General features: G+C 45.6%; 1 long non-coding RNA gene across 5 annotated transcripts in view; it reads right to left on the minus strand.

Moving 5' to 3' along the window:
- LOC120405695 overlaps nucleotides 1-25105 on the minus strand; it is a 183795-nt gene extending 158690 nt beyond the window's left edge. For 2 of the 5 annotated variants that reach the window (XR_005598785.1, XR_005598786.1), the window contains exon 1: nucleotides 24427-25099. This is a non-coding gene — a long non-coding RNA (uncharacterized LOC120405695). Of the gene's footprint in view, nucleotides 1-24426 lie in introns of all 5 variants that reach the window. The other 3 variants (XR_005598784.1, XR_005598783.1, XR_005598782.1) reach the window with 3 other exon arrangements.
- Between the last annotated feature and the right edge of the window lie 240 nt (nucleotides 25106-25345).

Genomic DNA, 25345 nt, shown 5'->3' on the forward strand with positions numbered 1-25345 from the left:
GCTTTCTGTAAAATTCTCTGTCTCAGCAGCTCTCTCAGCTGTCCCATTACTGAGGATTTGGTGAGGTCATGATGCATGCCTATTGGTAGATCTAAGTGATCTCTGTTTATTCTGCACTTGGCTACAACTATGCTGCATATATGTCAGTCCCAGGATATTAGACGGACAAGGTGGGTGAAGTAATGTCTTTTATTGGACCAATAAAAGATACTAGTTCCCACCCTTGTCTCTCTAACTCTGCATTGAGAAGAGGGATCTGTTGTCAGCACCTCTGGGATTGAGCATATTAGAATCCAATCCAGTCTCCCACTGAAACCACTAGAAAGACTTGTACTGAGTTCAATGCATGCTGGATCAGACTCTCAGTCACCATTCAAACCGCCATGAATTCAGAATGGGAATCAACAGTTCCCTCTCAGGGATTTCCTGACCCTGCGCCCTCCTTTTTGTCTGAACCTTTCAGAAGTAATCAGGGCCATAGACTGGGACTCAGAGGATTTTGGTTCTATTTCTGTGCTGGCCCAGTGCCATTGGGCAAGTCTCTGTACCTTTGCCTTCCCACTCTTTGACTGTCTTGTTATTTAGATTGTAAATTCTTTGGACAGGGCCTCTCTCTCTCTCTGGGAGCTAAGGCTATGTCCATACTGGTGCTCATACTCACGTATTTGACCATGTATACGCTCACACACACATACCGTACATGGGTGAGTGTCCACATTATGCTGTCCTGCACATGGGCAGTGCAGAGCTATGTGTGTAGAAGATTATAATTTAGAGACATTCCCTCATAAGGGACAGTATTTGAACACAGGAATTTGGAGATGTGTCCTGGAGACGGGGGTAGAGAACACTGCATGGCTGTGTGCAGCAGTTCACTAGAGGCGTTCTCATTCACTGGTTTCTTATTTAATGAACCCCAAGATTGTTAGAGGCATAACACTGTGTACACACACAGTGTCCCTTTCCAACAAAACTCTGCCATCCTGCAATGGCTCTTGGTGTTTTGCTTTCTGTCCCATACTTGTACCACTGTTAATTTTGGTTAACCCCAAATTGGGTGTCTGTATTTCAAAATTCAGTTCTACCTGAGGTAGTGACAGGTAAATGTTTTGCTAGATAAATTTCATATTCATCGATACCACTTTCAAGTGTTACTCATCCGGTATCGCTCTATGAAGTAGAGCTGGATGCAGGGGTGAAAGTAACTTAAAGGACTTACTGGTATGCCAGAGTCTTGAGCAGGGGGTGGGGCCTCAACCAGAAGAGGCGGGGCCTTTAAATCCCCGGAGCCTTTAAATTGAGGTAGCGGTGGCTGGGAGCCCTGGGCCTTTTAAATCACCACTGGAGCCCCATGGTAGTGGTAGCTGCTGAGGCGGCCGGGAGCCCTGGGGCTCTGGCAGCAATTGAAAGGGAGCTCCAGGCCCTTTAAAATCGCCAGCCTGGGGAAGCTGCCCCCTGCTGGTACAGTCAACTTTCACATCTGGCTGGATGAAAGGTGAGGAATGGGTGAGGAAGAGGGCATTGTGTTGTGGGGGATCTAAATTTTTCCCCATTTTTTTTAATTCAAATTTTTAGACTTGGAATCTTTTTAGTTTCAAAAACTGAAAATTCAGTATTAAAAAGAGCTCTTGAGTTGGTCAAAAATGGGAGGTAATACTGAAAATTTATTTTTTCCAAACTCCAATGTATCAAAGTTTGAATTTGATAAAATTCAATTTTGAATTTGAATTTGAAAAATTTTCATCAGCTCTTCTACTTAAGTATCTGGTTTCTAGTTCCTTATCCAATATATATTAAGCATGGGGATGTCTACAATTTAGACAACTTTTTAAAAAGACAAACTTTCAAGAGTTTATGCCCCAAGCCAGTAAGATGCTGAGTCCACTGTGAGCAGTTTCGACTCTCCATTTGACCTCAGTGCTAGTTGCGGGTATTCAGCATCTTGCAGGACTAGGTTCTTTGAGATCAGTTTCTCCATATGTGTGCTGATGGGACTGAAGACACCAAAACAAAAATTGTTTGCACTTCCTTATCAATCTGGACATGCTTCTTTCTGCCTAGAATAGGGATCTCAGTGCAGGTGAAACTGACTGTGTTTGATACATAAGACAAGCAAGACCTTCCAAAAAGGCATCTACTGACGAAACTGATTTATGCCATGTCTACACTATGAGCTTTTGCCAGCATAGCAATGTCAGTTGGGGTGTGATTTTTGTGACATTTCTGTACTGGCAAAATCCCCCATGTGTAGATACAGTTATACTGGCATACCAGGGCTTTTGGCAGTATAGTTTATTTCACTCACCAACCTTTATGAGCTATATTGACAAAAACACCCTTTTGCCAGTATAAGCTATGTCTACAGTTGGAGGGTTTGTCAGCATAGCTATACCAGCAAATCTTTTCTAGTGTAGACCTGGCCTTAGTTAAATCATAATATTTTCACACTGGTGGACTAGTGACTAGTGTTTTAACTGCTTATGTCTGGCTTAAAAACAAAGCATTTTCCTAGCACTTTTCTTAAGAGTTTACAGCTCACTGATGTATTTGGAATGATCTTTTTTAATCATCACTGTAGATCTGTTTTCATTCTGAGGAGGGCATTTCAACTTCCATTTCTATTTTATCTGGATCAAACAATTAGGATAACTTTATTGAATTTATGCTAAATACAGAAATCTACCTTTCAACTTAAAAAAGTAAAAAAAGATCTGCATCGGAAGTCTGTCATAGGGGAAAGAGAGGCATCTTTCTCTTGTCCACAAAACTTACCCAAGATCACGATTTAGGAAAGCACTTAAGTAGGTGCTTAACTTTAAGCACGTGCTTACATCTCAAAGCAGGTGTTTAAGTGCTTTCCTGAGCAGGGCTTAAGTCTTTAATTATCAGTCACTTTACAATCCCCAGCCAAAATGAAAACAGCATACCTTTACAACTTTAGCACCTTGTAATTTGTCAGAAATCTGTGAAATTCCTCTTTGAAACACCTTGGGAGTAGAAACATCTGAAGTTCTACCAGAAAATGGTAATGAGAGGACTAAAATAACTGTAGTCCTTTAAATAGCTATGGATTGCCATAAAGGAAAAGCTGATTTATTCTTTTGATTAATAATAAATCATGTTGCCCTTTCAGGAGATGTCTTTTACTCTTCATATTTGTCACATATTTTAGATATTAGAAAACCCAAAATATGTCCCATTAGCTGTGATTTCCAGAGGGCATTAGCAGATCAGGTTTTTTAATGTGAATACATGGGAAACAGACTGGATAAATTATCGGTCAAGGGGAATTTGAACAGCCCGTCTTCTCCATCCTCCAAATGTAATCTTTTTCAGATCAGAATGTATAATCAGAGTTCATAAAGTAGGAAAAAATGACACTATTTACCTTCAGTCAAATAAAATACACGGCTCTGCACCTCAGAAATCTGTCTTAACGCTACCATTGTTTTGGTTAACACTTTAGCAGCTGGTGCTAATGGGGCTATAAAATAAATTATACCAACAAAAAGTTTTTAAAAAAAAAAACCCTAAATTCATAATGCAATAAGTAATGCTTCAGATTTCTGACTGCTGTGTGGGAAAAGTGATACTACTTCCCATCCCCCCCGCATAATTAACAAGAACCCAACTTCTCTCACTAGAGTCAGTTGGGACTACAGACCCTAATCAGTACCTGATGAAACTGTTGTACAAGAAATTATAGGCATAAATGCAAGAGTTTGTGCCAGAAGCCTTCCCATTTCCTGGGGTGCATTTGTGGATTGACACATGTCCCAAGAATATAAGGATAAAGGACCTATTTAGAAGCTGGTCAGACAACTTGATACACCATACCAGATCAGAAAAATACCATATTTTTCCGTGTATAAGACAATACTTTTTCCTAAAATCGTTAGACTAAAAATTGAGGATCGTCTTATACACGGAAGTAAGCCAAGGAGAGAACCGCGCGGTTGCGAAACTGCCCATACCTTGTCTTTGCAAACAGGCTTCTTCCAATCACTAACCTCCAATCACGAGCGAAACTGCCGATAGCTTGTCTCTGCAAACAGGCTTCCTCCAATCACGAGCCTTATGTAACTGACGTCAGCTGATGCTGAACAAACCAATTGGAACACATCCCGTTGGAGGTGGAGAATGTGTAGGCAGTGCGCAGATGCGACAGGGACCGGTAATGTCGGAGCGTTCTGAGCCCATAAAGATGTCGGAAAATAAAAAAATAAATAAGCGAATGTCTTACTCTGCAAAATTCAAACTGAATGTAATCAGTTATGCAAAAGAGCATGGAAATAGAGCTGCAGAGAGACAGTTTGGACCTCCTCCCACTGAGTGTATGATCAGACAGTGGAGAAAACAGGAAGAACAACTCCTTAAGATGCCAAAAAAGAAGAAGGCCTCCTATGCTTATTTTTAAGAGGAAAACATATCCTAAAGAGACCATACCACCTGGCATTGTTGTGCAAGTTCAGGAGAAGGGATGGATGAATGAAGACATTATGGCCATTTGGTTTGCAAAGGTTTGGTCCAGAAGACCTGGAGGGCTCTTAAAGAAGCCAGCTCTACTTATCTTTGATCAGTTCCGAGCACATTTAACAGAAAAGACAAAAAGGGTTGCATCGGATTTGCGAACACAGCTAGCAGTTATTCCTGGTGGACTTACAGGTCAGCTACAGCCACTAGATGTTTCAATCAACAAGCCATTTAAAGCCCTGATGAGAGAAGAATGGAGTAGATGGATTCAAAAAGCAGGTGGTAACTTGACACCGACAGGAAGAGTGAAAAAACCAACCATTACTGAGGTTAGCAATTGGGTTCTAAACTCATGGTATGGCGTCAAACAAAAGGTGATTGTGAAGTCCTTCAAGAAATGTGGAATCAGCAATGCCATGGACGGAACTGAGGATGATCTCATATATATAGACAGTGACTCAGTAGACAGCAGTGATGCAATAGAAGTTGAAGAAACTGATATGTTCGAAACTAATAGTGATGAAGAAGAAGCAGTGATGCAATAGAGGCTGAATAAAGTGATTTGCTCAAAGCTAAGTGTGATGCATAATATCATAGTACTGGTATGTAAATGTTGCCTAATTACTAAATAAAAATGTGTTCTGTTTTATGTTTAAAATATTGATTTCTGAATTTTGGGTTGGAAAAGTGGGGGGCGTCTTATACATGGGGGCGTCTTATACACGGAAAAATATGGTACTCCATATAATTTGGAATCTTTCCTCCAGCAGCAGCTGAAAGACTGACATTTCCAAAGCGATGATCCTCTTACACCTTGAAGCATGAGATCTGGTTGCCTTAATCATCTTAGCTTGCAGCCACACCAAGTATTGTTAAGGAGTATAAAATTTCCTATATCGATCCAGCCACCACATTATTTAACATCAGTGGCATCAGCTGGATATTTTATGTAGATGCCACTGAAGTAGAATGCAATGTCTTGTACTTCTACCTTCCCCCAACGGTTGGAACAGGGATGATTAAAGCATAGCTAGTGGATCCACAGACCTGACCTTCCGCATGGACGGGGTGATTCATAGGCTATAACAAGAGAAACAGTGCCCTCAATCTACCACATGACTTTGCAACTCTCCCTTGCATGTCCCCTGCACAAAACACTTCATAGAATCATAGAATATCAGGGTTGGAAGGGACCTCAGGAGGTATCTAGTCCAACCCCCTGCTTAAAGCAGGACCAACCCCAACTAAATCATCCCAGTCAGGGCTTTGTCAAACCTGACCTTAAAAACCTCTAAGGAAGGAGATTCCACCACCTCCCTAAGTAACCCATTCCAGTGCTTCACCATCCTCCTAGTGGGTGGTAAAGCCTAGAACACTGTCAGGTGCTGTGCAGCCTTCCCCTTATGCTCCTAAGTCCCTTAGGCACTTCTGAAAAATCTCCTCCTTGGTTATTGGGATGGGTTAGATCACAGAACCCCCCTTGGGAGCTGCCACTTGATGTGCCAAGACTACCTCTGCCCCTGATTTCCCTGCCAGCTCAGGACCCCAGCACCCTGTCTTGCTGAGCCATACACACCCATCTGCTCCAGCAAAGACCCAGGGTCTGAATTACTTGCCCCAAAGTTGAAGACTTAACTGAAAGCATTTTACAGAAGTGTTCTTGCCTTTAACACTCAATACCCAATTCCCAGTGGGGTCTAAACCCAAATAAATCCATTTTACACTGTATAAAGCTTATACAGGGTAAACTCATAAATTGTTCACCCGCTATAACACTGATAGAGATATGCACAGCTGTTTGCCCTCCCCCCAGGTATTAATACACACTCTGGGTTAATTAATAAATAACGTGATTTTATTAATACACAAAGTAGGATTTAAGTGGTTTCAAGTAGTAACAGACAGAACAAAGTGAATTAACAAGTAAAATAAAATAAAACACGTAAATCTATGTCTAATACAGTAAGAAACTGAATACAGATAACATCTCACCAGTTCCAGTAAGGTTCCTTTTACAATCACTCACACCCAGGGCCGGCTCCAGGCACCAGCCCAGCAAGCAGCTGCTTGAGGCGGCCAACGGAGAAGGGTGGCACATCCGGCTCTTCGGCGGCAATTCGGCGACGGGTCCCTCACTCCCTGTCAGAGGGAAGGATCAGCCACCGAATTGCCGCCGAAGACTGAAGCGGCGGCGGTAGAGCTGCAGATTGCGATCGTGGCTTTTCTTCGTCTTCTTCTTCTTTTTGCTGCTTGGGGAGGCAAAAACCCTGGAGCTGACCCTGCTCACGCCCCCTTTACTGTCCTTTGGTTCAGTTTCTTTCAGGTATCCTTGGGGGTGGAGAGGCTCTCTCTTTAGCCAGCTGAAGACAAAATGGAACAGTCTCCCACGGACTTAAATAGACTTTCTCTTGTGGGTGGAGACCCCCCTCCTCTCTCCTGTGCAAAGTCCAGCTCCAAGAGGAAGTTCTGGAGTCACCTGGACAAGTCACATGTCCATGCATGACTCTCAGGGTACGTCTACACTACAGGACTATTCCGAATTTGCATAAACCGGTTTTGTAAAACAGATTGTATAAAATCGAGTGCGCGCAGCCACACTAAACACATTCGGTGGTGTGTCCACGGTCGTGGTCGGCTAATATCGACTTCGACCTGAGCGTTGCTGTGTGGGTAGCGTGGCTATCCATCCCATAGTTCCCCCTCCCCCCCCCCCTTGAATTTTGAGATCCTCCCAGTGCCTGAGGGGGAAAAAAAAATCATCATTGTGGTGGTTCTGGGTAAATGTCGCCAGTCACTCCTTCCCCTGGGGAAAGCAAAGGCAGACAAGCATTTTTTTTTTTTTTTCCCTGATGGCAGATGCCATGCCATAGCATGGCATGGCAATCATGTTGCCTGTTTTGTTTGTTGTGTGTGTGTGTGTATGTAGATGCCCACAGAGAGAGGCAGCGCAGCTGCCACATAGCAGCATGCTTTTTTTTTGCATGACAGCAGAGATGGTTATCAGCCATACTGTACCATCATCCAAAATAAAAAGAATTAAAAAAAAGTTAGTCGTTTTGCACCATTTTTTGCTGTGCTGTGTGCTGTTGGCTGCTCTGCTGCTCTTAGAAAGCTCAAAAAAAAATGACTCCAAGAGTCAATCCTCTCCTCATCTAAAAATAGAATCTAAAAAAATAAAATCTGTAGAAAAATCTGAATTGTGAGCAGTTGCAGCTATTCACATGCTATTGCTGACAACAGGCCCCTGCTGTTGATTCCCTTCCCCCCTCCTTCTTCCCTGCCTTTCCTGCCCCCCCAGTGTGTGATGAAGTAATAAAGAATGTGAATAAGAATGACTGAATAAGAATGAGACACACTGAAGAGGGAGGGTGAGAAGAGAGCCTCAGGAAGAGAGAGATAGTGTAGGACAGTAAGGAGCAGGACAGTAGGAGTGCACAGCAGGCCCAGCATCCAGGGCTCTTGAATTTTTTTTTTTTGTGGGTTTTTTTACACATGAAGGGGGGGATGTTGCTGCTGGTTATCCATCAGTTCAGCAGATGGTTACCAGGCACCAGGACCAAACAAAAAAAACCAGGAGCAGGAGGGCAGGGCACCAGCATCCTTATTGCACCTTGTCATTCAGCACTGCCCCAATACACTGAGCACTGATGATGAGCCACATACCATGATGATGATGACGGAGGGCCACCATGGCGGGAGGAGCAGGAGGTAGGAGTGCAGAGGCAGGAGGTCAGGTCTATCTGCAGCATTCAGTAAAGATAGGGTGATATTAGATAAGAGAGAGAGTTTCTGAAGTGGGGTTTCACTGGGGTGGGGGTGGGGTCTGGTGGGGAGGGGTGCCTGGTGCCCTGACCCTGAACTGCGTTGACCCTGTGCTTGAAGCAGAAGCATTACCAGAGAAGCCAAGAATTCAGCCAGACTTGCAAAACTCCTTAGGAGACTCCCCTTGCCATGGGTCCCATGTTGTTTTGTCTTTCTTTCCCACTTGGCTTTGTTTTTTTTTTCAGCTCGCTCTGCCTGCCCTGCTGCTCTGGCTTTTGATTTTCTTTTTTTTTTTCTTCTGTAATTTTTTTTGATGCCTGATATTTGCTATTACATAACGGACATCTGATAGAGCATCATTGCCTGCTCATTGGCTTTTCATTTTTTTTTTTTTTTTTTTTTTCTTTTTTTTGACATCACCACACGGCACCAAACAAAGCACAAACTGCACAAATATTCTTAAGTTTGGGGCTTTGCCTGTTGCTGGGGATTGCGCATGTGCTGTGTCGAGCTGTCACCCACGCGTTCCAGTGCTGCAGTGAACCGCCTCCGGCGGATACCGCCGCACCCTAATCCACTAACCTAATTCCGATATAAACACCTAATTACTCTTCTAATTCCGAGGAGGAGTACTAGAGCTTTCTCGTTAGAGCAGTTTAAAAAAAGAGTGGGCTTTAGCTGTATATAAAGTGTGGTAAAGCCTCTTTACGTGTAAACCTAAAACGGTTTTTACGCCCCAGGCTACAGTTTTTACAGGCGGAAGCCATTGCCCACATGGTATCTTGAATGTCTCCAGAAAGACTTCTTATGTGGATTGGAGCATTCCAAGATGCATTGTTCCTTAAGTGTTTCCTGATTTGGCACTTAACTTTGCGAATTCCTTTCTCCAGGAACTGACCAAATGCTCTACTAAGGTTATTTAGAAATCAAGCCAGTACACGGCCAATATTCATAACTTAGAGTACAAAAATGATACATGCATACAAATAGGATTAATAGATTCAGTAGACCATAACCTTTACATAGATATATTACATGGCATATGTAGCACAGAACATATTCCAGTTATGTCATATATCTTCATAAGCATATTTCCATAAAGCCTTATTCTTTGAATAATATGTTGAAGAATAACCCATAGGACCTGAATGATCCTGCTGATTTGGATCCTTATATTTGGAGTGGGAAAGTTATTTACCCATGGTCATCTGGCAACCCAGCATGGGTGGGATGCTTCTCGCCCAGGGGCATCCAGCAAGGAACACCAGGTTAAATAGTAAGAGCAGGATGTTCAAATGTGGCCTAATTCTGCTCCTATTGACGTGAGCAGTCAAACACATGCTGACATCATTGGGAGGCCGATGCTGAGTGCTTTTGAACACCTCACCTAGGGATTTTTTTTTAAAACCAAATATCTCCTCTCTGCCTTACCCACCAAAAACAACAAAGCTCCTCAGGCTGCTTTGAAGTGCTGCTTTCCTCTGCTTCTCAGGCCAGGTGCATGTTCAGTTGGGACAATGGTGTTGCTACCAATATCCTGCTCCCTGTGGGTGAAAGGCTGGGGCAGGGAGACATTGCAGTACACCACATGGTTCTCAGTTGCAACTGCTGCTCCTGTCTGCTTGGGAAGAGCTTGGGGATTTAACGGTGAAGACGAAGCAAGATGGAGAGGCCATATGGGGGAGGAGAAAATGTAGCCCCTGATCTCTTCAGCTGTTTTGGAGTTTGGGAGCAGAGAAAGAAACCCAAGGGGACCTTCCCATCTACACAGCTCCTTGTGTCAGTCTCTGATTAGCCACTTGGTTGCAATGGAACCATCTACTTGGCTAGATCCATAATTAATAACATTCGGTTTTTTAACCCATTTTCAATAAGCCATTTTATAAAGGAGCAGGAGCACAACAGCAGGTGCCTCTCAGACAACGTACATTCACCTCAGCAATGCTAAGCCACAGGCTTCACCTTTGCCCCAGCAAGCTGGAGCTCTGTTTGTGTCAGCTGATAAGCACACAATGTGTCCCTGCTTACTCACACACACAGGAGACATCTCTACTACTTGTAAATGTACTGGTTCACAGAACAAAGTATCAGCCCAAGATAAAGGAGGATAATGATGCAATAATAGAGCACACAGAGGACCCATATACAACTCTGCACTTTCTCTCTCACACACACTGTCCTGACAGAAAGTAAATTGTGATGACTTTGCAGTTACCACAGGGACAAGTGTTTCCATAAATATCATCAAGTGGCTTCCACGCATCATAGAAAGAATCCATTGCACTAGACAGGATGCCCATGTGGCACCATTCAGCTGCATCCCAGCATGGATTCCACCACTACTAGGAATTTAGAGTTACCTTCCAGTGTCTGGTCATGTTAATGGTGTGAGGTGAGAAGAAATTGCCAAGCTTTCCAGACACCCAGTGGGATCACCACTTGATTCACTGCCTGTATCCTTGCTCAATACCTGAATCAGAAGATCTGCAACATTGAACAGAACCAACACATGTGGATACAGATATTCTGAGCTTCACACCCTGCCAACCCTTCTCTCTCACTCTTGTCACTGTCTGGATCCCCAGGAGATCAGAGAGAAGCATCTTCTGTTCAGCATTCTGAGGGACAGGTAAAGACTTCCGACACAGGTGGAGATTTTATTGACATTGGGCCATATTCTCCTCCAATCCCTTGACTCCTGCTCCATTTGCACAGCATGGTTCCATTTATTAATAAGGTCAGGCAAGAGAAAAATTGCTGTTCTGTCACCCAAAGTGCTCCAGTCTAAACAGGAGAGGATCCTAGTCTGATGAAAGGTGTCTACCACATCATCATCCACCCTGGAAACCAGTTTTAGAGGCTGCCTTTCTGGCAACATACTCAAGGCAAAGTGCTGGATTTGCAGCTACTGGGGAGAGCAGTGATTAAAGCACGTTGATTTGAGCCAACATGACTAAACTAGAAGTTTTGAAATAGAGATGAGCCTTCAGCTAGACACCATTCATCTTCCATACATCTGCCCTCCACAAGAGTTTGGGAGTTGGCTGTCTACAGTAGAGAAGCCCGCTGCCAACGTACTAGTCTACAAGAGTGACTCCATCTGTTGCTGCATCTGTGCATTGTATCTCCGACAGTATACTCAATCCTAGAAAAGGCACTCCAGAGCAGACACTAATTCAAGTGACGACAGGAACTGAGTGGTCTGTCCGGAGCTTGGCTATTGTGTCCCTGGGTGGAGGAGGCAGTTGAGGTGATAGTGATATAAAGGGTCCTTTTAGGGAATGTGTGGGGGGAATTGTATATACCCAAGCATCAACCTAGATTCCAGATTCAAGACCTCAAAACTCAAGGCTAATTTCATTTGGGGCTGAGTTTCTTACATGAATTCTTCACAGAGCCCGAATCAAAACTTAGCTGGAACTCCCAGTTAAAGACTCACATAACACTTCCATCTCTAACAGGGATAGCATGAGGATAAATCATTCAGGTTTGTGAGGAGCTTACATAGTACACTAAAAGGGCCCATATAAGAACCTAGATTGGAAGTGTAATGAATCGGCTGAGCAGTAATAGGTCTGCAGAGTTACTAGTTCTTAAGTTAGTGTATCGTATGTTCATGTGCTACCTACATTTCCAGTTGATCAAAGGATTAGGCAAAGATCAGCTACCCTCCCCCTCACACACCTAAAGCTAAATTAAACTGGGAGTTCACGATGAATGGTAATAGGCATGGGTAGTTAGAGTCTGACAATTACATGTATTCAGATGTTGGTGACCAGATTTCTCTCATTTCAAGTCATACTGTATGATGAGAGGAGAGGGATCGAAGCCAATCACAGGACATCAAGTGTATAAAATGAGACTGAAACTTATCAGCAATACAATATGGCCTACGTTTCTAAGATGTTGGGTTCAGGAAATATGGCCGTGTGTGCGTTCCAACAGCTTACACATTTCCCCAACCAGTGTGATCCCATGAACATGCCTACCCTTTAAAACAACTCACCCTACCATGTCCCCAAAGGGATCGCAGCAAGTGTGTTAAGAAGCAAGTAGCACTCTGCTTTCAAAACTTCAAGGGAGAAGTAAGGGATATTTCTTTTTCCTGTATACGATCTTTTAAATTAAATGATAATATCTAACATTCATATCATCCAAAAGGGATTTATAAACTTAAGCTATGTACCAAATGTACTGTACCCCCTAGTGAAATGCAACACACCCTGGGAACTTTTCAGCATGCACAGCAATGCTAAAGAAGGAGGACAGTGAAAGAAGAGAAGATTAATTTATCCAATTTAAGCTGCGGGTGGAATTTCGGGAGGCAGAATATCATGTACTGTGTGCTTTGGTGTCTGGCCCAGACACCATGTTTAGTATCTCTGCTCTTGTGAAAAATGCCCTAGGTTCTTTACTGATTGCACGCACCGTTTTGTCTTGTTGACACAAACACCACTGAGATCAGCATGGTGTCCACAAGGCCATATAGGAGCATGTGTTCAGTCCTGGAACAGAGAGAAGAGTTATGCCTCTTGGCAGACAACACCTCTTCTAGCACTGATCTGAGGCATGATCCAAAGCTCACTGACATCAACAAGACAGTTTCTTTTCATTTCAGAGGGTTTTGGATCAGGCCCTGATGCTTCCTGTAGCTCCTACATGCATGTATTCAAACATAAAGCTGGTCTTCGTAGTAAAGTCCGATGGGATCACAATAGATGTGGCTGCAGGTCTCATCTTGTGTTTAATAGTAATAATGTTTGAGGGCTTAAAATATATGCAATAAATGACTTTTGCAGATTCATTCTGACATTTAATTAACTACGAACAAAGTTTATTACTTGACGTACTCCTGTCATAGTTCAGGGCAACTGTGCCTGTACTTCTCTCAGCAGTGTAGCGAGGGCACCCACTCAGAGGTGGATTAAGGTTTCCTGGGGCCCCAGGCCAGAGGAAGTGGGGGCCCCTCCCCACCCCACCCCTTCTGCCTGCAGCCCCATGACTCTTCCTCCTGTGGCCCCACCCACAGCCCCACCCCTTTCTGCCCCTTCCCTGGGGCAGGGCCTGCCCCTGTTCCACCCAGGGTACCCCCCTATTCTGCCCCCCCACTGCAGCCCCAAAACCCCTTTGGCCCATTTCTGCTCCCTGCCCACTGCGTGGGGGGCGAGGGCTTCCTCTGTCCCGCAGCTTCAGCCAGGGACGGGGTCAAGGTCGCTGAGGCAGGGGGGCTTCCCTCGCCCTTACCACCCAGCAGCCAGGGCTCCAGGCTTCCACCGCTCAGCGGAGGATTTTTTCCAGGGCCCCTGGACATGGGCCCCATTGGTTCAGTGGCTAATCCACCACTGCACCCACTCTCAGCCATCTCCTGTCCTGGGTGAAGACCCACATCTCACTCCCTTCTGACTGGGGTATTTCCAGGCTGCACAGTTCCCCACCTACACTGTGTTATCCCCAACAGAGACAGGCTGCCCAACCACACCTGCCTGCTTTTTCTTCAGGGGCCGATGCAGTGATTGTCAACAGCTGTAAGTAGCAATTTAAGTAACCACACAGTTCTATCTATGCAAGTCATTTGTACTCTTAAGGAAAAAGCACACATCAGCAGCCATTACTCTTCTTTAGAATGAATGGAAATCCTATACACTGTATATTAGGCTGACATTTTGGAGTAGGGTTATCTAAAGCACTCAATGTTGGCCAAACTCTGTTCCCATCGACTTCAATGGCAAAATGCCCCTGGATTTCAATGGAAGCAGAAGCAGGCCAGCTCTGATTGCTTTTGAGAATCCCTCCCAAAGACTAGTTCCATAAAAGTTTGCTAGCAGTATGTTTGCTGACACTTCAACAGCCTGCCTTGCAAGAATCTCTAAGCACTGTACATAATAAAGCTGGTACATGAATACTCATGGAAAGCAAATATTAAACTTTGCACTGGAAGAAGTATAATATACAAGGGATGGGACACAGATTAAGGCACGGATCCAACAAAGCACCAAAGTATGTATTTACATTTTAATGTGTATGAGTAGCCCCATTGGAGTTGAGTTAGAGACTTTTGTCTTCAGCTCTTCTAGCTCAGTGGGGGATGGGAGCAAAGTGCAGCTGGGGTACAGGATTTCCACACTCCCTTCCAAAGCTGTGGCACTGGGGCATTTAAGGTCCCAATCCAGGAAAGCACTTATGCCCGTGTTTAAAACTTGAAGCATGTACCTTTTCTCATTGAAGGTGCAAGGAACAGTGGCACCAAAAGCCACAGATCCCTGACTCTTCTCCACACTCCAGCCGGTCATGTGTCCCGAAAAACCGCCGAGCTTCAGCCACCTCAGGCTGTGGGGATGGAGACCCTGGCCTTTTAGGCTCCTCCTCTCTCCCTCCTCCATGCGTAGCTTTGGCTGCGCTTTCCTCTCATTTAATCCTATCTTCACTTTGCAGCCGAGGGACGCTAAGGCCTTAAAATGTACAATGCACATGGCAAGTGACACCTGCACATAGCAGTGTTAGCTGCAGTAACCTCAACGCTCCCTGAGGCAGAATTAAAAGATGATCCCATCTCCCTTTGTCTAAGAAAAGACAGACGGAAAGTACCTTCCTACACCAGAGCAGGTCTCCTCCCCTCCAGGCAGGTGCTCTGGCCACCACGCTGTAGTCATTCTCACACCCTTTCTCTCTGGCCCACTGACCATTCAAGTGTTGCATACAAGTGGAACAGCTCTGAAAGGAGAGCAGGAGGGAGCCACCCCAGAATGTCATATAGCCCAGTGGTTAGGCCACACACCTGGGTGGGGTCAGACCTGAGAACAAATCCTTGCTCTAAAGCCTGGGTGGGGGTGTCCCATATCACAGGTGAGCATCCTAACTTCTGAGTTAAAGGTTATATAGGGGGCAGCACCTCACACTCAGTTTTTGTGACTCCAGCCCTTCATCTCCTGTACTGCTATTAAAAAAATACATGAAACAAAATGTTTCATTTTGGGTCAAATAAAATATTCTGTTCAATCTGAAATGAAGTTTTTCCAATGTTTTCCTATTTCCAGAAAGTTCTGAAAATTTTCACATTCAAATTGACCCCAATTGTTTGCCCCTCAATATTTTGGAGCTGACAGCAGACTGAAAACACACAGTTATTCTCACAGCTCTACTCGTTATTAGAAAAGTCCCAGATACACTCACTGCTAGTGGCGCTTCCCGCTGGCCATCCTGGGAATTAGCTGTGCCAGACTTGCACTCTCCCTCTGGTGGTGTCTTCCCGCATCCTGTCTCACTCTGCAGCCCTGCTCACTCTCGGATCTGCAGTCTCCACTTCATGGCTTGGTCACTAAGGTCATCCCCTTCCAGGGAATTCAAAGTCCTTCCAGATCCACTGTCTGTCTGGCATCTCCAACACCCTTGCCACTTCCCAGTGGCTGGAGGGGAGCCTAGGCCCATCCTCTACACTGGGTTCCAGCCAAGCAACCCTCTAACAAGCAGCCAAGGTCTCTACACAGTCTGATCCCTTGCTGCCGTTTCCCTGAGGTGCTTCTTACTCCTCAGGTTTCCCGCCTCTCTGGGTTTGTCAACTCCCTTCACTCAAGGAGTAACCACAGCCTCCTTCCCTTCCTTCCTGCAGCCTTCTTGCTGCTCACCACTCCTGAGCCTTATACTGGCCCCACTTGTTCCTGCCTAGCTGAGCCTACATCTAATTAGTGGCCTGCTCCCTCGCTCCTCCTCCAGGTGCACCCAGTGGAGTGTCTGGCCACCTTAACCCCTTTAAGTCCTGCATGGGGAGGACACATCATCGCAAGGAATTAGGAGTATTTGTTCTATTGATTTTCTCTTCCACTCTCTTCCCTGTTCAAATCCACCCCAGGTCACATTACAGTTTATGGTTGGCTAAAGTGTCCACATTCCAGAAAGTAACCACACATCATAATCTACACCAGTGGTTCTCAAAGCCGGTCTGCCACTTGTTCAGGGAAAGCCCCTGGCGGGCCGGGCTGGTTTGTTTACCTGCTGCGTCTGCAGGTTCAGCCGATCACAGCTCCTGGTGGCCGCGGTTCACCGCTCCAGGCCAATGGGGGCTGTGGGAAGCAGCGGACAGTATGTCCCTCAGCCTGTGCCGCTTCCTGTAGCTCCCATAGGTTTTATTCTGAGAAGCTGATGAAGGGGGGAAAAAGCAGATTTTTTTTTGAAAGCAGAGCTTTTTAAAGCTTTACTTATATTTTCAAAAACCTAAAGGGTGATACAGAATGCATAAACTGAGGATGGTAACTTCAAACGACAAATCCTCCCGAGACTGGCAATCCATACTGCAACCTAATTAGTCAATTCATTATCCCCATTACAAATATTAAGAACTAAAAGGTGAAGAGCATTCATCTCTCTTACAATCTCTTTTGCATTCCAATTAATATTCATTTCTATTGTTTTATTTTTAGAATCTAAATGTACTTGGCTTATTAAACTGTGTTTGTTTTTCAGCATGTGCATGAAAGGAAGACATAGGAGAGTATTTAAATGTCTTCTAGTCAGTCCTTTAGAAAACATCAATTTCTCCATCAGCAGGGTAGGAGAGAGAAAGAGCCTGGAGTCCTGGGTCTGGTGTAAGACCTGAGGCCTGAACCATAGCAGAGTCAGGCCATACCAGGAACCAAACTAGGCTATGTATTAAAGCAGATGCTTACACGCTCACTGTCCGGCATATGAACTTGGCAAGGGTCCTGCTAGCATTGCTAAAACACAGGCACTCATAAGAAGCAACAGATACTGGGTATGTGTGTGAACACATGCCAAAAGATTAGCCCAGACCTAACACCAAATAAGAGGGGTTGACAGAAGTGATGAATAGGGATGTGTTGTCTGAGACATCTGGAGCAAGGTACAAGTGAGAAACAACCTACAAACCACGTACTGAGTGCTTCCCCCATCCCTGCTGGTATAACCCGAGCTCGCCAGCCAGTGCACGCTCTAATGGTGGCCAAGCCACCCAGTGGTTGATGAGCTGCTACTGCTCTGGCCGGGTGACTGGCAGCAGAGACTGAACCTGGGACCTCTGGATCTAACAGCACAAGCCTCTGGTGCCTGAGTGCAAAGACCCAGCTCTGCTAGTCAAGGCTGTAGCGGACTCATCAACCTCTCTATGTGGCCCAGCCACTAGCAGCGGGAGACAGAGCACCACCCTGATCAGGCACAGGTTTTGACTGCCTGGTGCATCGGACTCCACTGTCTCCTCGCCCCCACGATGACCGGTTCTGGGAAAGGGGAGTAGCTGTGCCCCCATCCTAGGCAGGAATCCAGAGAGACTTTATCCCCCCCTTATGCCCAGGGACCATCATGTAAGGCTGAGATCACTGGTAAGGAGCCACTCTGGGAACAAGGGGAGGGCAGCAGGGGGCTGGAGGCAGCAGCCATAGCAGCAGAAAGATTAGGGAGGCAGTAAGCTGCTTTTTCCTTCCACTCCCTCATCTCCCACTGGGTCCTGGCAAACCAGAAGTTGTGCCACTCGCAGACAGTGCGTGCATCTCACAGTGACCCACTGAGCCACATCGCACTCAACCGTGGCACCCCTCCGTATCCAGGTGCACCGTGTAGCCACATATTCCTTCCTGCACACTCAGGGACAGCATTTCCCAGCTCTCCTCATGTGCATCCTCTAGGACCCTGTTTGTTTGTTTTCTACTTGGTCAGTCACCATTCAAATGGCACCCTGCTAAGTACACACTAAAAGTTTCCTGTTGCCACTATATAGCTCAATCAAAGAAACAAATACAGATGGATCCCCTTTGATTCCAGCAGAGCTTTAATAAAGCAAATGTCAAAAATCTCATCGCTTATGATTCAAGTTGTGCTGCTCACGGAAGGAGACAAGGCTCAGAAAAGGTTTATAACTGCCAGTTCCCATATGAAGGTTAAAATAGTTAGAACCTTGACACAACTGTATGCAAAGTCATTTTCTTTTGCTTTCTGCACATGCATGGGCACATATACACAATCTGAATTCACGTTGCAGGGGGCACAGCTAGATTTTGGTTTATATTCTGTTCTGTAACATCTGACAATTTAATTAATCCAGATCTGGAGTCTTCCTCCTTCTAAAACATAGCAGTGACATCACCTGGAAGCCGCAAACCCTGTTCCAGACACCAAGAGTGACTTATTCTATGTAGCTAGTTCTCTTGATTGTATCATGAGTCTCATGATATTTGGTAGTGATTTTACAGTCCCAGCTCCGGGAGTCTTGTGATTGTGAGAGAACCTCAGCTTTCATTTTTTTTAAATAAAGTTTTGAGTCCTCAGCGTTGCGGAGGACATCTTGGCAACCTGAACCCTAAAGCTCCAAATAGCAGCAAGCAAATTAAAAAAAAATCCAACATTTATTATTTTTAATAATCTCTTGATTTTAAGCCAATCATGATTATGAGGACCCTGATGTGATTTCTGAACACTTGGGGTTGGCCATAGTACTTGTTCTCTCATTCTGCTCTGCTGCTAGAAAGCTGTAAATACCTTGTTTAAAAGGTTCAAAAGGGATTCCTGTGTCTACTAGCTCTTCTCTAATTAGGAGGAGTAATAGAATTAAGATTGCAAAGGTCACCAAGCCTCAGCAGACAGGCAGCTATGCCTATTTATTACTGGTTTCCCCTCCCCACCTTCGAATGAATCGCCCTGCAGAACTAAATATAGAGAGGGTATTTTACAAACGGATAAAGCATTGGCAAGGCCTGCTGCACCTTCAGATCGGGCTGGTGTTCAAAGGCAGTAACCACTTATGAGGAGGAGGTAGAAGTGCACACACCTGTCCCTGTCTAAAGGCTCAACCCCACCGGGAGCACCAGGCACTCCGTCTTAAGGAGGAACATTTCCTTCCAGATCTCCATGGTGTGGTGAGGGAGAGCACCCAGAACTCCCCTTTATGGCTTGCAATATGGTCCCCTGTGCACTATGCCTGATCTGCAGAGGGGTGGAAGGATTCTGGGGCCACTTGAGGGGCTGTCCCTCCCACCGGGGAAGTACAGACAGCACAGTCCTTACACTCCCCTCACTGCACAAGCAGTGGCTGCCATTGTGCCTTCCTCAGAACTGCACGGCCACATAAGAGCCAGGCCCAATCTGGCCCTGGATAGCTGGTGCCCCAACCTGTAAACTATGGACTATCTCAGTAGACTTCAATTGCTCTGACAAAGTACCAGGAGCCAGTTAAAGTTTGCACTGCTAGCTATAGCCTTGTGCTACCCTGCACAGGTCATGGGTGAGCATTTCTGTGGGCTGCATGAGGATCCTGACCAATGGGGAATCTTGGCAAGTGGCGCCATTGTCTCCATCAGGGTATCAAAGTCCATGACAGGAGCTGGCTCCTACAGCTGGAAGAGAAAAGAGCCATAGGAAGCAAGCAGCTCCCAACCAATATACATACATTTGGAATAACTTCCAAAGATCATGCAAGTGTCAGATTGGCGTATTCAGTCACATGAGACATTGCAAACCATCTGCATCATAGGCTGCAATTCCCACCACCTCTTGCAGATGAAAGGATGCCAACAAAGCATGAGGAGGGCTACTGGGCACTGATGATGCACTGGATCATGTCAGGAGAGGTACTGGGAACTATTAATGAATGCTGATGAGTAAGTACCAAATGGGTCCACACTTTCTGGCCATCTTTGTGTTAAAAAGGACATTGTGCAGCTGTAAGTCCCAAGAGTTAGTTACACCAGTTTTGTTAAAGTAGCAGGATTATATGCAGTAGCCTAGCCCTTCCTTGCTAAACAAAAAATAGAGCATCTTTAATTTAATTTTCACATGCAGAATGATATTGTTTCTACAGAAATGCACTTCAATCCTTCTAGAGGGTGAGGCACCGCAGACAGCGCTCATTTAGATGTACATTTATCTAATTTAATATTTTCCACTGACAGCTGAATTAAGGTTGTATCATTTGGCCAACAGCCAGGTGTGAACTTGTGAAGTAATAGAAGTGTCATGTTCAGTACACTCCAAGTCCTGCAATAAATCTACGAAACTATGTACTGCAAGAATGACACAGGCTCAGGAGAAGGGTTCTGATTGAACATTAATGATCTGCATTTTCTCTGTCTTGCTTTACATTCCCAAGGCTTCAGCCACATGACTTCACTCAAAGACATTCTTCACTGTTGCAATTTTTTTGCTGTTAGCGGTAGATTAGAATAATAAAGAGTCTTTATTTCTTCTCCCTCTCCCTTTTTAAGCCAACTCCTGAAAGTACTTACATGCAATTATTAACATGTAAAACTCCATGGAGGAATATAAGAGATAAAAACAACTTGCAGCACAAAATAAATGTAGGAATAAAGCAATACAAAAGAAGACATTTTGAATGTCAGCTCTTAAGTGGCAATTTTATGAAGGTTACTGAGCCTGAAACCTCAGCCAGCCAGCACTCAGGCATAGTTTGAAATCTGACCCTTGTTAAGTAAGTTTTGATATGGTTAAGATGTAGAAGAGTACCTTTTTCATAGAATCATAGAATATCAGGGTTGGAAGGGACCTCAGGAGGTCATCTAGTCCGACCCCCTGCTTAGAGCAGGACCAATTCCCAACTAAATCATCCCAGCCAGGGCTTTGTCAAGCCTGACCTTAAAAACCTTTAAGGCAGGAGATTCCATCACCTCCCTAAGTAACCCATTCCAGTGCTTCACCACCCTCCTAGTGAAACAGTGTTTCCTAATATCCAACCTAAACCTCCCCCACTGCAACTTGAGACCATTGCTCCTTGTTCTGTCATCTGCTACCACTGAGAACAGTCTAGATCCATCCTCTTTGGAACTCCCTTTCAGGTAGTTGAAAGCAGCTATCAAATCCCCCCTCATTCTTCTCTTCTGAAGACTAAACAATCCCAGTTCCTTCAGCCTCTCCTCATAAGTCATGTGCTCCAGCCCCTTAATCATTTTTGTTGCCCTCCGCTGGACTCTTTCCAATTTATCCACATCCTTCTTGTAGTGTGGGGCCCAAAACTAGACACAGTACCCCATATGAGACCTCACCAATGCTGAACATAGGGGAATGATCATGTCCCTTGATCTGTTGGCAATGCCCCTACCTATACAGCCCAAAATGCCGTTAGCCTTCTTGGCAACAAGGGCACACTGTTGACTCATATCCAGCTTCTCGTCCACTGTAACCCCTAGGTCCTTTTCTGCAGAACTGCTTCCCAGCCATTCAGTCCCTAGTCTGTAGCAGTGCATGGAATTCTTCCGTCCTAAGTGCAGGACTCTGCACTTGTCCTTGTTGAACTTCATCAGATTTCTTTTGGCCCAATCCTATGATTTGTCTAGGTCCCTCTGTATCCTATCCCTACCCTCCAGCGTATCTACCACTCCTCCCAGTTTAGTGTCATCTGCAAACTTGCTAAGAGTGCAGTCCACGCCAACCTCCAGATCATTAATGAAGATATTGAACAAAACCGGCCCCAGGACCGACCCTTGGGGCACTCCGCTTGATACCGGCTGCCAACTAGACACGGGGCCATTGATCACTACCCATTGAGCCCGACGATTTAGCCAGCTTTCTATCCACCTTATAGTGCATTAATCCAGCACATACTTCTTTAACTTGCTGGCAAGAATACTGTGAGAGACTATATCAAAAGCTTTGCTAAAGTCAAGGTATAACACATCCACTGCTTTCCCCTCATCCACAGACCCAGTTATCTCCTCATAGAAGGCAATTAGGTTAGTCAGGCATGACTTGCCCTTGGTGAATCCATGCTGACTGTTCCTGATCACTTTCCTCTCCTCTAAATGCATCAGAATTGATTCCTTGAGGACCTGCTCCAGGATTTTTCCAGGGACTGAGGTGAGGCTGACTGGTCTATAGTTTCCCAGATCCTCCTTCTTCCCTTTTTAAAAGATGGGCACTACGTTAGCCTTTTTCCAGTCATCCGGGACCTCCCCAGATCGCCATGAGTTTTCAAAGATAATGGCCAATGGCTCTGCAATCACATCCGCCAACTCCTTTAGCACCCTCGGATGCAGCACATCTGGCCCCATGGACTTGTGCTCATCCAGTTTTTCTAAATAGTCCTGAACCACTTCTTTCTCCACAGAGGGCTGGTCACCAACTCCCCATACTGTGCTGCCTAGGGCAGTAGTCTGGGAGCTGACCTTGTTCGTGAAGACAAAGGCAAAAAAAGCATTGAGTACATTAGTTTTTTCCACATCCTCTGTCACTAGGATGCCTCCCTCATTTCAGTAAGGGGCCCACACTTTACTTGACTTTCTTCTTGTTGCTAACATACCTGAAGAAACCCTTCTTGTTACTCTTAACATCTCTTGCTAGCTGCAACTCCAAGTGTGATTTGGCCTTCCTGATTTCACTCCTACATGCCTGAGCAATATTTTTATACTCCTCCCTGGTCATTTGTCCAATCTTCCACTTTTTGTAAGCTTCTTTTTTGCGTTTAAGATCAGCAAGAATTTCACTGTTAAGCCAAGCTGATCACCTGCCATATTTACTATTAGTTATGATTGTATCTCACTTTCTATTTTAAGTTTGAATTTTCTTCCCTATTGTGTGGGGGGGCAGGGGGGGAGAATAGAGACTAAGGCATTGATTTTCAAAAGCAATCTGTGTTGGCCCAACTCTGCTATTACTGAAGTCAGATGGTGTTTTACCATTATCATAATGCCACTATATAAATCTATGGTTTGCCCATATCTGGAATTGTGTATCCAGTTCTGGTTGACCCATCTCAAAAAAGGATATAGTGGAACTGGAAAAGGTTAAGAGAAGGTCAACAAAGATGATCTGGGGGTATGGAATGTCTTCCAGAAGAGGAGAGTAAAAAGATTAGGGCTGTTCAGCTTAGAAAATAGATGACTAATGGGTGGCTATGATAGAATGAAAATGTGGAAATAGTGAATAGAGAAGTGTTTTTTACCTTTTTACATAACACAAAAACTAGGGGTCACCCAATTAAGTTAATAGGCAGAAGGTTTAGTACAAACAAATGGAAATACTTTTTCACACAATGCACAACTAACCTTTAGAACCCATTGGCACTATTGTGAAGGCCAAAAGTATATCTGGGTTCAAAAAAGAAATAGATAAGTTCATGGGGGATAGGTCCATCAATGGCTATTAGCCAGGATGGTCAGGAACGCAGCCCCCATGCTCTGGGATGACCCTAAATCTGACTGCCAGAGGCCAGCGGAATCTCTTCTACTACCAGTGGAAGGCAGGGGTGGATCATACCTTAATTGCCCTTTTCTGGACACTCCCAGTGGTACCAGCCACTGTCAGAGGACACTGGACTAGATAGAACAGCTCTTACATATCATTGATTTGTATGGTGTGATGGGGTTGTCTAGACCCAAAGACTCCCTGACGGAGGCCACAGGATCCTGCCACAGCCATCCCGGGAAAGGAGCAGAGTCCTCCAAGTGGCTTATAGAGATGGTGCAGGAAAGCAGCCAATCAATGGGAGGCAGCAATGGGGTAGCCAAGCAGAGAGCTGCGGTGCAGTCCCCAGTCAGCTCCTTGCTGGAGCCAGAAGAGTGCAGCTGGGGTTCCCGGCTGACCAAAGGGAACTACAGCACCTTGGACAGCTCGGTGCTGGCAGGAACCGGGGAAGCGAGGACGAGCTCCTTCCTGGCTATTGGGCCTGGACATGGGAGAGCCTTGAGGTAAGGGTGAAGCTTTGGCGAAGGCTCAGGCCCTGGGGAAGTGGCCCAGGGAACTGAAAACAGTTTTGTAAAAGGGATGTGGTGGTGCTTGGCTGCTATTTGTAGGGTCCCTTGGCTGGAACCTGGAGTCGTGGGCTGGCCTAGGTCCCTCACCCCACACCCCAGAGGCCACTGGGAAAGTGACCTACAATTGGACAGCAATTACCCCCCAGAAGGCAATCTGAACTACTTAGTGGCCCACCTGAGAGCTGGGGCCAGAAGGGCCCAGAGACAGTGAAGCCATAGCCCCCAGGGAGGAAGCCTGGTGAGCAATGGCCAAATACCAGGACTGGGATGGTCTAAAGACTGCAGATGCACCCAGCCAATAGGGGCACTCGTGTAAGGTGGGTGCCATGCTGTTACATATGGACATTGAGTTAAGCCATCTAGTCTGATCTAAGTTAAGCATGTACAAAAGCTATGTCAGAGATTTAGGCCTGCTTGTGATCAAAGAGGGACTTCCAAATAAACTCTTTGGGGAAATACAGAAAGTGACACAAAGTGGACTTCTTACCGCAATTGGGATCTGGATACAGATGGCTCAGGAGTCTGGGTTTAGGATCTGCAGCTCTCTTCCTTGCCCAGTTGGAGTCTTCCACATATTCTCCAGTGCTAGAAATCTGGTTTTCTGCATGAAACACCGGATCTGTTTCTCCTACCCTGTCCCCGTAATGCAAGTTCGAGGGTGGTTACAATTCTCCTATTGAACAGTGCTCCACACTGGCTAGTCAGAAGAGCAGGGACCCCAAGCTGGCTAGACTGGATGTCCTGAAGGCAAGGAGTGATGAAGTGTAGAAAGAGAAGGAGAGAAGTAGTAGGATAGTTTAATATACACTGGGCAGGGGGTGTGGGAGGGGCCCCAGTCTTTTATAAGAGCCATGGCATGGCATGATGATCAGGAAGGTGCACATAGGGAGCTGGCTTCCCCCTGCCTGGTCTTTCTCCCTACAATCAGGTCTGGCTCAAGTGTAGTCACATTCTAGAGACGGAAGAGCTGGAGTAACCGCTGAAGGCAGAAGGAATCCAGAAAGAGAGAGTCTCTCTTGTCAGAGTTGTGAGTGACCCCACAGACCTGGTTTCCATCACAACCATTGCCTCACAGGGGCCTGTTTCTGATGTCACTCACACTGCCGTAAACTCCTAGATCCCAGTGCAATGACTCGGAGCTGCCATCTCCCATCAGTGATGGGCTTCCGGCCCCTGCAGAAGCAAGTCTTGCAGTCATGCTAGAGGCTCCAGCCCTCACCTTATTTATAGCCCTGCCCAGGCACTCTGATTGGCTGATCTTCCCCACTGCCCCACCTCCTGCAGCCAATGACAACTGCTGGAGGAGGGAGAAAAGTCCCCCCTTCAAGGGCCCTTCTCCCCCCTTTCCTCTCCATCCCTGCCCCACCAGGATGCTGCTGGCGATGCCCCTGCCCCAGGTAGGGAAG

Source organism: Mauremys reevesii, linkage group 5 (assembly GCF_016161935.1).
Source record: "Mauremys reevesii isolate NIE-2019 linkage group 5, ASM1616193v1, whole genome shotgun sequence".
NCBI lineage: Eukaryota > Metazoa > Chordata > Testudines > Geoemydidae > Mauremys > Mauremys reevesii.